The sequence below is a fragment of the Protopterus annectens genome, chromosome 14.part0 (genome assembly GCF_019279795.1).
Source record: "Protopterus annectens isolate FY-2018-M chromosome 14.part0, PAN1.0, whole genome shotgun sequence".
Classification (NCBI taxonomy): Eukaryota; Metazoa; Chordata; order Ceratodontiformes; family Protopteridae; genus Protopterus; species Protopterus annectens.
The window spans coordinates 695,696,072-695,710,124 of NC_056748.1; the positions used below are offsets into that span (position 1 = coordinate 695,696,072).

At 45.5% G+C, this 14,053-nt stretch overlaps 1 long non-coding RNA gene across 9 annotated transcripts in view; it reads left to right on the forward strand.

Annotated features, from left to right (window-relative positions):
- Positions 1-14,053, forward strand: part of LOC122789180 — a 584,349-nt gene that overhangs the window by 553,070 nt on the left and 17,226 nt on the right. Inside the window, exon 1 of one of the 9 annotated variants that reach the window (XR_006362782.1) lies at positions 11,415-11,429. The exons of the other annotated variants lie outside the window; for them this stretch is intronic. This is a non-coding gene — a long non-coding RNA (uncharacterized LOC122789180). Of the gene's footprint in view, positions 1-11,414; positions 11,430-14,053 lie in introns of those variants that run through there. 9 annotated transcript variants of the gene reach the window in all.

Below are 14,053 nucleotides of genomic sequence, written 5' to 3' on the forward strand. Positions count from 1 at the left end.
AATACCATGGTTGTTGGTGGGTTCTGATGCAGAGAAAGCAGCTAGCACTTTATGAACAGGGCTGTAGAAGCATTTGCATTCCCTGATAAAATTATAGGTTCATAGACACTGGCACAGAGGGCCAGTGAAGGTGCTCTGTTTGACATGTATTGGAAGTCTATTCCATTTCGACTAGTTTAGACCAGTATACAGGCATTGCTGTATTCTGGGCTGTGGTGTAGTTCCTGTGTTGTCCATTACCTTACTTGGATAAAAGGAAGATGTTAAGTTGTCTATCTCGCCTTCATTCTTGCTGGATGGGTTCGGAGCCGACCTCGGCTCCACACTCTAAAAGCTCGAGAGTTGGTTCCACCGCTCGAGGCTCCTATATCCCACAATGCTAGGCGAGAGTTACCTCAGATCTCGTTTGCCGCTACAGCATCGAGGTGTTGGTTTTTCTACCGGCTTGTTGGTAAGTGTAATTTTGGTAAAATTAGATCACTTAAAACCCTATTTTTTTTTGAGTTTATATATATTTCCCTTAGTGTAGTGGGTTTTTCTAATCCGGTTTCCGGAAAATCCCAATTTTTTTCCAAAGAACTTTTAAAGTTCTCTCTCGGGCCTTCTGGCTTTTCTCCATCCCCTAGTTGTGTGTGTGTGTTACTCTTGGTAAACTTTAGTTAATTGTTTATTTTTGAGTTTTAAAACTAAATTAGTGTAGTCAGTGTGTTTGTTGAGTGTGTGTGATTACACTTTTGTTTAGGATGTCTAAAGACACAAAGGTCTCAGGCTTCAAGAAGTGTGATGCGTGCTGTCAGAAAATGTCTCTGACAGACGGTCACACTTCTTGTGTCTATTGCCTGGGGCCTTTGCACCTGCAGGACTCCTGTGCTGTATGCCACGGCTTCAGCCCCAGGGTCCTGCAGGAAAGAAAAAATAAGTTGATCCTGAGGGGGGGTCTTAAGCCGGAGGATTCCCTTTCTGTCTCTGGGAAGCCCTCTAAGGCTTCTAGGTCCTCGGCTCCAGCAACTGAGCCGAGACCTAAGGCTTCTAAACCTCCGCCTACATCGGCTCCGGCTGGAGCCGATGAGTCTCAGTCCACAGTTTCTGTGGTTCCCTCGGCTCCGGCTGGAGCCGAGGTAATAGAGGTTCCCGTGTCGGCTCCGTCCAGATCTTCGGAACCGACATCGAGGAAGAGGTCCAGGTCACCGTCCCTTGGCTCCGTTCATTCGGCTCCAGGATCTCCCCTGCTGTCTGAGCGGAGCCATAAATCTCATTCCTCTAGGTCATCGAGGCTATCGGATCATGACCTTCAGAGGGTAGTGAGTCGACTTCTTAAGTCCGAGGCACTAGCCCAGATGCTTCAGAGCCCGACTCATCAGTCGATGCCTGCCCTTGTCCATCAATATATTCCTCCTCCGACTCCGTTGAGCTCGGAGCGGTCGTCGGAACCGAGACTGTGGTAGCGTCAGAGCCGATACAATTGTCTTCGGCTCCATCGTCGGCTCCGATTTCTTCCTTAGAAGAATCTCGGCGCGGACTTCCATCGTCGGCTCCGAGGGTGAGTGGCATCGGACCCTTGTCCGACCCCGCTCTTCCTCTCGGGCTTCGGCGCTGGTGAGTTCGGCTCCGACATCGGCCTCGGAGCCATCACTGTCGGTGCCGAGGGGTTCTCAGCTTCTCGGGCGGGGACCTCTGGCTTTGCCTGACAGGGGTGCTTTGAGGTCATGCGGAGTGTGTTAGAGCCTGGCTCTACTCCACAGTCGGCGCCCGCCCCTCCCTCTCGGTGCCTCAGGTCAAGTCGACTCACTCCCTCATCCCGGACCGCAGAGAGCCAGCTCCTCAGGAACCCCCTGTGGGATCTCATCCTCTTCGAGGCCTCTCCTGATTTGGCAGAAGAGCCCCTCGGAAGAGGAAGTGTAAGAGGAAACACATTGACTCACCTGAGTCAATCACATCTGATACAGATTTAGATGATTCGAGGGTTCCCCGTTCCCCTTCTGAAGATGTCTCTTTGCAGACATTCTAGAGATCCTGAAGCAGAGGGAAATTGGCCAGCCCTTAACCGTTCGGAGGATGAATCTGTATATCTTGAGGCGTTTGGCTCTCGTCCTTCCACCTCCTGGGTGTCCCCCCCCTTTGACCCCCTCATGCAGGTGGTTGCTAAAAAGGCATGGACGGCTCCTGATTCAGTAGATCCCACTCCCAGGAGACCCTCCAAATTCATAACGGCACCAGCAGACAAGCAGTTCTTGACAAAAGGAGTTTCTGTGGATGCTATGGTGGTAGCTGCTGCCACTAAGAAGGAACTAGCTGATCCTTCAGTACCTGTCCATCCACCTAACAAGGAATCTAGGTCCATGGACAGGTGCGGAAGCGGATGTTTCGTCAGCGACATTTACTATGCGTTAAGCTGAACTACCTGTGCCATTTCACTCGTCTTCAAAGAGACTTGATTAAAGAAGCGAGTGACATGTTGAAGGATCCTACAGCTGTGGGTTTTCAAGATAAAATGAACACTCAGCTGGCTACCCTTAACTCCATAGCCAACTCCTCCATGCGCCTCCTTTCTTATGCGGCTGATGGAGCGAGTAGGGCCGCAGGGACAGGTGTGGCTGTACGTAGGCATGCCTGGATGCGGCTATGCAATTTTGCGGACCCCTTCAAGACGTCTTTCACGAACTCCCCGTTTGATGGATCATCTCTCTTTGGTCCTCAAGTGAAAGAAACCTTGACTAGGTGCGAGACTGATGGCAAGACTCTTTCTGCCGTCGGAGTCCGTTTTTCTACTCCTTCTAGGCCTTACCCCAAAGGCCAGAAAAGTGGGAAAATGTGGTTCCGTAAACAAAATCAAGGGACTTCGCCTGACGCACAAAGTCGTTACCCGCCAGAGGCAGGCGGAATAACAATGGTAGACGCCCTCGAGGCAGGGGCTCCATGAGAACCAGGGCAATCGAAGCCTTCTCTGATAAGCCCTTTCAGCATCCCTGAGGTGTTGCCCGGCTGCCCACCTTCGGAGGCAGTCGGGAAGGTTGTCACTGTACCCAAAAGCCTGGCTATCCCTGACTCAAGACAAATGGGTACAGTCTATCATTTCAAGGCTATTCTATCACCTTTCTTCGCATTCCAAACAATCAAAAATCCCTTCCAGATGTTCCACCCGCAAAGGGATCTAGCGGTTTTGGAAATTTCAAAACTGCTTGCAAAAGAGCAATTCAGCCAGTTCCAGCAGACCAGCAAGGATCCGGAATCTACTCAAGGTTCTTTTAGTTCCAAAGAAAACAGGGGACTGGAGACCAATTTTGGATCTCAGTATCTTGAACAGATCAGTCAAGAAAACAAGATTTCGGATGGTCACGCTGCAGTCCATCCTTCCCTATTGGGAAAAGGAAACTGGATGTGCTCTATAGACCTTCAGGATGCGTACTATCACATAAAATGAACAGGCGCTCCAGAAGATTCCTCCGCTTCAGGCTGGGAACCAGTCATTTTCAATTCAGGGCCCTGCCCTTTGGTCTCACCACTGACCCCCGGGTGTTTACCAAATGCATGGCAGTGGTAGCTTCTCACCTGAGACGACAAGGATTCCAGGTGTTTCCATATTTGGACGACTGGCTCCTCACAGCCCCCACCAAGCATCTCCTTCTGATGGCCAGGGATTACACTTTTCGCATTTGTCAAAAGTTAGGCATTTCAATAAATTGCGAAAAGTCTGTTTTGTCGCCTTGTCGTACTATTACCTTCATAGGCGCAAATCTAGACACAGTAAACATGTCTGCGAGGCTAACAGATCAGAGAATAACAGACATACACAGACTGGTCTCACTCCTTTTCAACAACAACAACAACAACAGAATCAAAGCCAGGTTAGTTCTGAAAGTGTTGGGAATTATGGCGGCTGCCATACCTCTGCTTCCATTAGCCAGATTCCACATGAGAATCCTTCAATGGATGCTCTTTACACAATGGTCATACCAGCAACTTCCAATGTCCCACACCATTATGATCACGCAGACGTGCAGAAATCATCTCATGTGGTGGATGTCTTCCCCTCAGCTCTGGTTGGGAAGACCATTTGTCCCCCCCCCCTCCGGTTGCCACTTTGACAACGGACGCCTCCCTGATCGGGTGGGGGGGGCATTATCAGGGCAGGACGGTCCAGGGCACATGGCAACCAGACGAATGCCACTTGCACATAAATGTTCTGGAGATGAGAGCAGTGCTTTTAGCGTTGCAAGCCCTTCAAGACTCTCCCCTTGGGAACGATTGCAATCCAGACAGACAATATGTCTGTAGTGTGGTACATCAACAAACAAGGCGGAACCAGGTCCTACCCCCTGTGTCGAGAAGCACTCAGATTGTGGCAATGGGCGATTTCTTCTCAGCGTTTTCTGATAGCAACGCACATCCCGGAAGTCCAATCAAATAGCGGACAAATTGGGCAGAGCTATCCTCATGCCTCACGAGAGGTCTATGAAAGACTCTGTTGTGAGAGAGATTTTTCTCAAGTGGGGTCAGCCTTGCTGCGATCTTTTTGCTACTCCCCAAAACAGCAAGTGCAGACATTATTTCACTCTGTTCCCTTTACCAGGCCAACCCAGCAGAGACGCTCTAGTCCAAGTTTGGCCCGGGACTTCTGTATGCATTTCCTCCTTCCCACTAATCTCTCAGGTGATACAGAAAGCTATCGCTCAGAAGGCCTCGTTGATCCTCATTGCTCCTTACTGGCCTCGACAGGTGTGGTTCCCCTTTCTACATCAATTTCTACTGAGCGACCTTGGCATCTGGACCTAGTTCCAGACCTTTTGATCCATCAATCGGGTCAGTTACATCGCTCCCTCCCTCTCTGAACCTCACTGCTTGGTTCCTCCAGTTCCAACATTAGCCAGGCTTCCTCAATTATCTCGCTCTGTTCGAGATATTTTGATAACTTCCCATAAATCTTCCACTAGGAAGATTTATTTGAAGTAAGTGGAAAGCGTTTCACATATTGGGCTCAAGGAAGGGACATAGATCCTTTCACTGCTTCCATCCAAATAGTCCTTGAATTTCTAGCTGAACTCTTCCATGCAGGTTCATCCCCTTCTACTCTTAAAGTTCAATTGGCAGCTATCTCTAACTTTCATGTAGGTATTTCTGAGTCTGCCTTAATGTCCCACAAGCTTTGCAAAGCCTTTTTGAAAGGAGTTTTTCTTCTCAGACCTCCTATAAGAAATCCTCCTTCTCCTTGGGACCTAAATTTAGTTCTTACTTCTTTGATTCTCCCCCCTTTCGAACCTGCAGCCTCCTGTTCTTTAAAATTGCTATCATGGAAGACACTCTTTCTGGTAGCTATTACTTCAGCTAGAAGAGTCTCAGAACTTCATGCACTCAGCTGTCGACCTCCTTATCTATTGTTCCATAAGGACAGGGTATCCTTACGAACCAACCCGTCCTTCTTGCCTAAGGTAGTCTCGACGTCAAATCTAAATCAAAGCATTGACCTCCCTGTCTTTTTCCAGAATATTCCAATAGGTCTGAACAAAAATTACACTGGCTAGATGTTCATCGTCAGTTGAGGTACTATTTGGATAGAACAAAACAATTCAGAAAATCTGACCAACTGTTTATCTCCTATGCAGAAAGCAGAAAAGGACTTTCAGTTTCAAAGGTATCATTATCTAGATGGCTTACATCTCTGATTACCCTTGTTTATGAGATTAGACACCAAAAGCTGCCTAATAAACCTAAGGCCCATTCTACCAGAGCTTTGGCTACTTCTTTAGCCTTCCAAGACAGACTGCCTATTGACACCATTTGTGCAGCGGCTACTTGGGCTACTCCTCACACTTTCATTTCTCATTATAAGTTGGATTTAGCTTCTAGGCATAGAGCTAACTTTGGTTCCACTGTTCTCAGGAGTCTGTTCCGTTAGGCCACCCGGGACAAGGTGCTAGGACGCGGTCCCATCCAGCAAGAATGAAGGCGAGATAGACAACTTAACATATAGAAGTTATGTTCTTACCATAACGTTCCATGTTAGTTGTCTTCTTCTCGCGTCCCACCCTCCTTCCCCCTGGCCTGGACAGACCTAGAGGAGTTGTGATTGTGACCTCTCTTTCTACCACCTCTTTTCTTAGGCATATGCTGTTTGCATATTTCCTGAATCAGGATGTAGGTCACCTTTCTTTTTCCCTGTTATTAGAGGTGGACTCTTTTAGAGTTGTTCTATTACTATTATAAGCTGGGGTTAGCTTACAAACGAGATCTGAGGTAACTCTCGCCTAGCATTGTGGGATATAAGGGGAGCCTCGAGCCGGTGGAACCAACTCTCGAGCTTTTAGAGTGGCCGAGTCGGAGCCGAGGTCGGCTCCGAACCCATCCAGCAAGAAGAAGGCGAGAAGAAGACAACTAACATGGAACGTTATGGTAAGAACATAACTTCTATTTTCTTTGCTCACCAGTGGGAGTGGGGAACCTTGAGCAGCCTACCTATCCTTGGGGGAAGTGACCTCAGCACAAGAAGCTGTTAGTAATTGGTTGTTTGGGACCATTCCTAGCTCTTTTGTAGTTCACTGCTTAAAATCCGCCTCTGGGTATTTTTTTCTGGCTATACTGCTCAGACAAGCTCCACGTGGGTTTACAGAGTGGTCCTAGCAGCAAGGAACTCGAAAAAGTGACTACTTTCTGGATTTAAGTATCTTTGCTTTTTTCACTGAAAATAGCTTCTGCTGCTTACTTTAAACTAGCCTGAACTGTTTTTACTGATTACTGCATTTATTTTAAAAATTGCACTTAAAGTTACATTTAGTCGAATTTAGTCGAAAGTTTGCTTGTTTGTTTGTTTAATTGAACTGTGGAGGCTGCCCACTAAAGTGTGCTAGCCTGTGTAACTAATTTATCACTGTCTCTGCATTTTCTGTGTATTTCTGCAAAAAACAACAAAAAAATAATCCTTGTTTTCCCGCCTTTTTCGACTAGTTTAGACCAGTATACAGGCATTGCTGTATTCTGGGCTGTGGTGTAGCTCCTGTGTTGTCCATTACCTTACTTGGATAAAAGGAAGTTTCTTTGCTCACCAGTGGGAGTGGGGAGCCTTGAGCAGCCTACCTATCCTTGGGGGAAGTGACCTCAGCACAAAAAGCTGTTAGTAATTGGTTGTTTGGGACCATTCCTAGCTCTTTTGTAGTTCACTGCTTAAAATCCGCCTCTGGGTGTTTTTTTCTGGCTATACTGCTCAGACAAGCTCCATGTGGGTTTACAGAGTGGTCCTAGCAGCAAGGAACTCGAAAAAGCGACTACTTTCTGGATTTAAGTATCTTTGCTTTTGTTTCACTGAAAATAGCTTCTGCTGCTTACTTTAAACTAGCCTGAACTGTTTTTTTTTACTGATTACTGCATTTATTTTAAAAATTGCACTTAAAGTTACATTTAGTCGAAAGTTTGCTTGTTTGTTTGTTTAATTGAACTGTGGAGGCTGCCCACTAAAGTGTGCTAGCCTGTGTAACTAATTTATCACTGTCTCTGCATTTTCTGTGTATTTCTGCAAAAAAAACAAAAAAATAATCCTTGTATTCCCGCCTTTTTCGACTAGTTTAGACCAGTATACAGGCATTGCTGTATTCTGGGCTGTGGTGTAGTTCCTGTGTTGTCCATTACCTTACTTGGATAAAAGGAAGTTTCTTTGCTCACCAGTGGGAGTGGGGAGCCTTGAGCAGCCTACCTATCCTTGGGGGAAGTGACCTCAGCACAAGAAGCTGTTAGTAATTGGTTGTTTGGGACCATTCCTAGCTCTTTTGTAGTTCACTGCTTAAAATCCGCCTTTGCGGCTTTTGCAGTCGTATAGCATAGCGCCGGTTAAACAAGGTTAAACTTTTTCTGGCTCCGCCAAGTGTGCTCTTCAATTTTTCCCTTAGAACTGTTCTACTTTCAATCTAAACAGCCTATACTCTATCTGAAAAGCTCAGCACTTGCTCCTAAAGCATTTTGTATACAGGTAAAGCACTCTTAAACAAACGAAAAGTACTTCATTCACCTAAATTCTGTTGAGTACCCATTTCCCTATAGGTCCTTTCTGACTCCGTTACACAGCAATCTTTTTCACTATTTCTAGCATGTCGAAGGGTCAGTTGCTAGCGTCCTCTCCTGTTCAGCTGGTGAATCTGGGAATCTTGAGGCAATGTTACAATTGCCTCGTGTACACAGACAACCCTCTCCTCCTCCCAACAAATACAAATATATGCGAGAGATGCAACTATATAGCCAAACTGGAGGCTGAGCTTTCTCAATTCAGTACTGGCAAGACCAGTCAGGAGGAGAAGGTAACCACGCACACCACAAACCCAGTCTCACATAGAACTATCACAACTGCAAACCAAACACATAAACACACAAAAACATACTCGGAGGCGCTGATTAAAAATCTACCAAAACAACAGAGGCCTCCAATGCAGACACCCAAGCAACCACCACCTCAAGACATAGCAAATGCAACACATAGTTCACAAAGTCAGTGTGCTAAACAGTCACAGCCCTTAAGGCCAAACAACATGTCAGACACATTTGTAATAGGTGACTCCATAGTCAGGCACACTGACGTTCCGCTCACCAGACTGAACAAGGAGAGGGTCACAGTAAGCTGCCTGTCGGGAGCTAGAATCCGCCACATAACACAAGCACTCAGGTCACTCCACAGCAAGTACAAATATGACTCAGTCATTGTACATGCAGGTGTAAACGACCTGAGACGTACCTCCCTGGACTACATGAAAAGAGACCTAGAGGAGCTCTCTGATTATGTAGCCCAGGCCGGTAAGACCCTGACCCTGAGCAGCATCTTACCCTCACCAAGAATGATGCCACAGTACAAAGACAAAATGATCAGTTTTAACAATTGGCTTAATTACTGGTGTCATTCTAAGGGGATCCAGTGTCCGTCTGCTTGGGATGACATGCTTGACAAGCCACACTGCTTCGCAAGGGATGGTTTGCACCTGTCACCCTGGGCTTCGGATATTGGCCAAGGCTCTTGCCACCCCATAGTGCCTTTTTAGGCAAGGCTCAAATGACAAACCTACCTCCCTAGAAAACACAAGTGGAAAAAAACTAAGGGTAATGCTGCTCAATGCCAGAAGTCTAAACCTCAAGATGCACGCCTCAAGCCCTTCTCAGTATGGAGAACATCGATGTCTGTGCAGTGACTGAAACCTGGTTCAAGGCTCCTGAGAGCACCCCAGCACTATCAGGTTTTACCTCATATCATGCTTTCCGGCCCCAAAACTTGGACAGAACCACAAAAGGAGGGGGAGTATCCATTTTCATCAAAGATACCCACACCTCCAGGTTAGTGGCAACGCATAAGCATCGGAGACTATCCAGGTGCAACTAACCATAGGCAAAACTGCCTTACAGTTTGTAGCATGCTATAGACCACCCTCTCAAACTCAGGAACCCCACACAGCCTTCCTGAAGACACTGGAGAGTATGAAAGTCTCTCCAAATACCATCATTTTGGGAGACTTCAACTACCCAAACATAGACTGGGAACATTACTCAAGCCCCAACACTCTAGCCCAAAGGTTCTTAGAATTCATAAACTCAAATGCAGTGGAACAACTAGTCACCATTCCCACAAGAGGAGACAATATACTAGACCTGATCATCACAAACATGGGGACAAAATGCTCCACACCGGAAGTACATCCCTCTTTGGTAAGATCAGACCATAAATTAATCTCACTGGAAATCCACATCCCGCCCCCACCCTCTGCACAAAAGACCACAGTGAAGAACTTCTCAAAAGCAAACTTCACACTTCTTAAGACTGAAGTGGTATCTTTCAAGGCCCCTGGGCCAGTGGAAACCACAACCCACACTGCTGAATCCTTGCAAATGCCTTCTATGGGCACCTTCAAGAATGCATGGATCATGCAATCCCAAATAAAACCAAGACCCATTCCCCAAAGGCAGGCGACCAGTCTGGTGGACCCCAGCCATAAACAAACTTTACAACAGAAGGAGGAAGCTACTACATGACAGAGCAAAATCCCTAAAAGGAAAGGCATCTCTGATCAGTACTAGCAAAAACTACGATCACTCATAAAATCATCCAAGGCCAACTTTGAGAGAAAAATCAAATGACACAAAAGACAATCACAAGGCCTTCTTTAGCTATGTTAGAAACCTGGGTGGAAACTCCCAGATATACTCAGAGTTAGTCCAAAATGACACAAAATACACTGAACCCACTGACATTGCCAACATTCTGGCAGACAGGTTCAGTGCAAATTTCCAAAAGGAGAAATAACTATCCCAGCAGAGTGTAGCCTCCCTAACATCTCCGATGCCCAGGTGAGAGCCGCCTCTCTAAAGCTAAAACACAGCATCAATGGGACCGGATGGTGTCCCGGGCTGTGTGCTACATGAACTCCAAGAGGAACTAAACCCACACATAAGGCTGCTGTTTAATCTTAGCCTTACCACAGGATACGTACCCAAAGAGTGGCGTATGGCAACAGTGGTCCCACTTCACAAAGGTGGTGCTTCTACGGACCCTGGAAATTACCGCCCCATAAGCCTGACGAGCCTGGTCTGCAAAGCTATGGAGAGGATCATTATGGAACTCATAAACAAAGACATTGGGGACCTACAGACATTGGATCCTACCCAATTTGGCTTTGTCAAGGGCAGATCCTGCCTTCTGAACTTGGTCGACTTTTTGAAACAGTCACTAAGGCCATTGATGAGGGTAAGGCAGTTCACACAGCCTACCTTGACCTTGCAAAGCCTTTGACACAATACCCAACTCGGGCATCATAGACAAACTCACCAGCTTAAATGTAAACCCATATGTCACAAGATGGGTTGCAAACTGGCTCAAGGACAGAACCCACAGGGTCAGAGTTGCTGGAGCTATGTCAGACTCTAAGCCAGTCAAGCGGTGTCCCACAGGGCTCAGTCCTGGGACCCCTCTTGTTCAGCATTTATTTTTCCGAGGTACAGGCAAACATAGGAGGATTGTGGCTGACAAAGTTCGCAGATGACTGCAAACTGGGCGCCATAATTGATACTCCAGCGGACACAGACATCCTTCAGAGAGGCCTCATAGAAACGGATAATTGGTGCCAGAGCCATGGCCTTAAGCTAAACGCCAAAAAATGTATAGTCATACCCTTTGAGAAAAACAAGGTACCGACAAATTACCACATAGGCGGTAATCCATTAAGTACGGAAGAGGTAATCAGGGACCTAGGGACCCAGGTTGACAGTAACCTCTCATTTGACACTCACATTGCCAAAGTGGTTAGGAAGACCTTCTATATTGCCCACCTTATCATGAAGGGTTTCACATCTAGATCAAGAGAGGTCATTGTGCCCCTGTACTCTTCTCTTATCAGGCCAATGATTGAGTACAATGCCCCATTTGGGATGTATCTCACCCGACACCTGCAGCAGTTGGAAAGACCCCAAAAGTTCCTCACCAAGAGGATAAAGGGTCTTAAACATATGTCATATGCTGCCCGACTGAAAAAACTCCAGCTCTATTCAGTCGCATACCGCCTACTCAGAGGTGATCTGTGCCTGACGTACAAGGCCATGTCCAATCCTGAATTAATGGACATGCTCCACCTCAGAAAATCCAAATCCATCAGAGCGACAAGAACAAGTGACTTAAACCTCAACACAGAAATAAATAGAACGTGCTGGAGGGACAGATTCATAACCCAGAGGCTCCCTACACTCTGGAACAGAATCCCAGTCCATGTTAGGCAGAGCCCCTCACTGACTCTATTCAAGAGAAATCTCGACGAGTGGATGGGAGATCGTAGGTTTACCCCGGGGGTCATCTCTTTGTCACTACTAGACAGAGGCATAGTAAACTAAACCCTAAAAGGGCGTAGTATTCTCATCCTAAGGGGTGGTGTAAGCCACATACACTCTGGCTAGGCTTATAAATGCCCTAGGGCAGATAGCCTAGTACGAACCTATGTACCTATAGATGTGTACTAGACTAATGGCCCTGGAGCCTTTACAAGCCCAGCCCATAGAATTACCCTGACATCATGCCACCCGACCTTAGTTCCCAGTGCCTCTGTCAAGTAGAGCCACCGGAGTGATCTCCGGGGTGAATTTTCTATTTACCATCCACTCATTTTTCTTGAAGAGGGCCAGTGAAGGTGCTCTGTTTGACATGTATTGGAAGTCTATTCCATAGCATGGGCAGTCTCTGGGTTATGAACTTGTCCCTCTAGCATGTTCTGTTGATTATGGTGATGAGGTTGAGGTCTCTGGAGCGTGTGGTGCGGAGGATTGAGATTTCTTTAGATGTAGCATTTCTAACCAAGCTGGGTCAGACATGGCTTTGTAAGTCAAGCAGAGATTGCCTCTAAGTAGGTGATATGAGACAGAGAAAAATAACTTGCCTGTCTTGGTACTCGAACTGTGAACGCCTGCATGTAAATCCGGGCCTCTACCCACTCACTATCTTGGCTTTAAGGTTGATTAGGAGGATACATGAGGGATTGTAGGCGAAAATTAAAATGGGTATGTTCCTCTCTGATAATTTCTGCTTGAGCAGAGGAACCAGGCAGGGATGTCCTCTTTCCCCAGTTATTTGCATTATATGTAGAATCATTGGCAAAGACAATAAGGGACTTAGAAGTTCGGGGATATAATTGGTATGGAAGTCAAGAAAAGCTGGCTCGATTTGCAGATGTTATTATTTTGTACCTGATAAACTCTACACCAAAACCAATGGAACCAGAGCTCAAATAATACCAAATAACTAATCAAAACAAACCTCCAGAAGCAGCCTGGGAAATTCACAGTTGAGAATACTCGTATCACTTCAAAATATTCTAAAAAGCCAAAGTGTGATTCCAAAGTGTTTAATAAAACTGATTCTGACGAAGTCCTTGACTATGTCGGCAGAAAGCACTAATTTTACTTGGTGTTTCTGTTTTATTAAACATTTTGGAATCATACTTGGTGTTTCTGTTTTATTAAACATTTTGGAATCACTCTTTAGCGTTTTGGAATATTTTGAAGTGATATGAGTATTCTCAACTGTGAATTTCCCAGGCTGCTTCTGGAGTTTTGTTTTTGCTTATACCTGATAAAACCAGAAAAGGACATTAGAGTGTTATGGAACATTCTGAGACAGTTTCAAGTCTTTTCAGGATGTAATATTAATGAAGCTAAAACAAAGGCAATAGTGGTAAATTATGTACGCACACACAAATTGGTTTAGCAATGTACATATTTATGGGAACATGATAAATTGAAGTATTTAGGAATATGGATTAAAAATTATTCCGGTGTGGAAGCTAAGGATATGGTGGGAAGAGACTAAACAAAAGATAATACAAAACAACTGAGGAATTGGAAGCTCTGTTTTATGGATATAGATAGCAATGTGCTAGCAGTTAAACTGTCTTTAGTTTTATACACAGGTCAGGCCTATTTTATTAACCAGAGGAGAAGTTGTAGATGTCAATTAATAAAGAGCTGGAAACTCTGTCTAGCCTAGCCCAATTTTTGTATATTTGGGAATAATCTGTAAATTCACTTCAAACTTCTAGTACTGAATTCACATCTTCCATGCCAAATATTTTCATAAATTTCTTCAAAAATCTACCCTCCTTTACCCTCCATCTTCACTGTTGCAAATCAAATTCCAGTCCAGTCTCCACCTATAAGTAATATTCCTTGCTGAAAGCTGATTATTTCTTCCCAAATTCCAGTCCTCACCTGTAAGTAATATTCCTTTCCGAAAGCTGATTATTTTTCCCAGAATTTTCTTAAGCTCCATTATAGCAGTTTTGGTGGAATATAAATACCTACCAGTGTAATCCTCCTCCTTTGCCAATAGTCCCTTAGTACTACACATCTACCATTATTGCCTTTTTATATCACTGTTGGAGCTTCTCTTGCAGTTAATATAAGTACTCCTCTTTTCCTTTGTCTCGGGTATTCTGCTGAATAACCATCCTGAAAACTTTCTTTATCAAATTCAAATGTTCAATTCTTCCCAAGTGTGTCTCCTGTAGCATAGCAATTGGCACTCTACATTATTAATATAGTTCACTACTCTCTT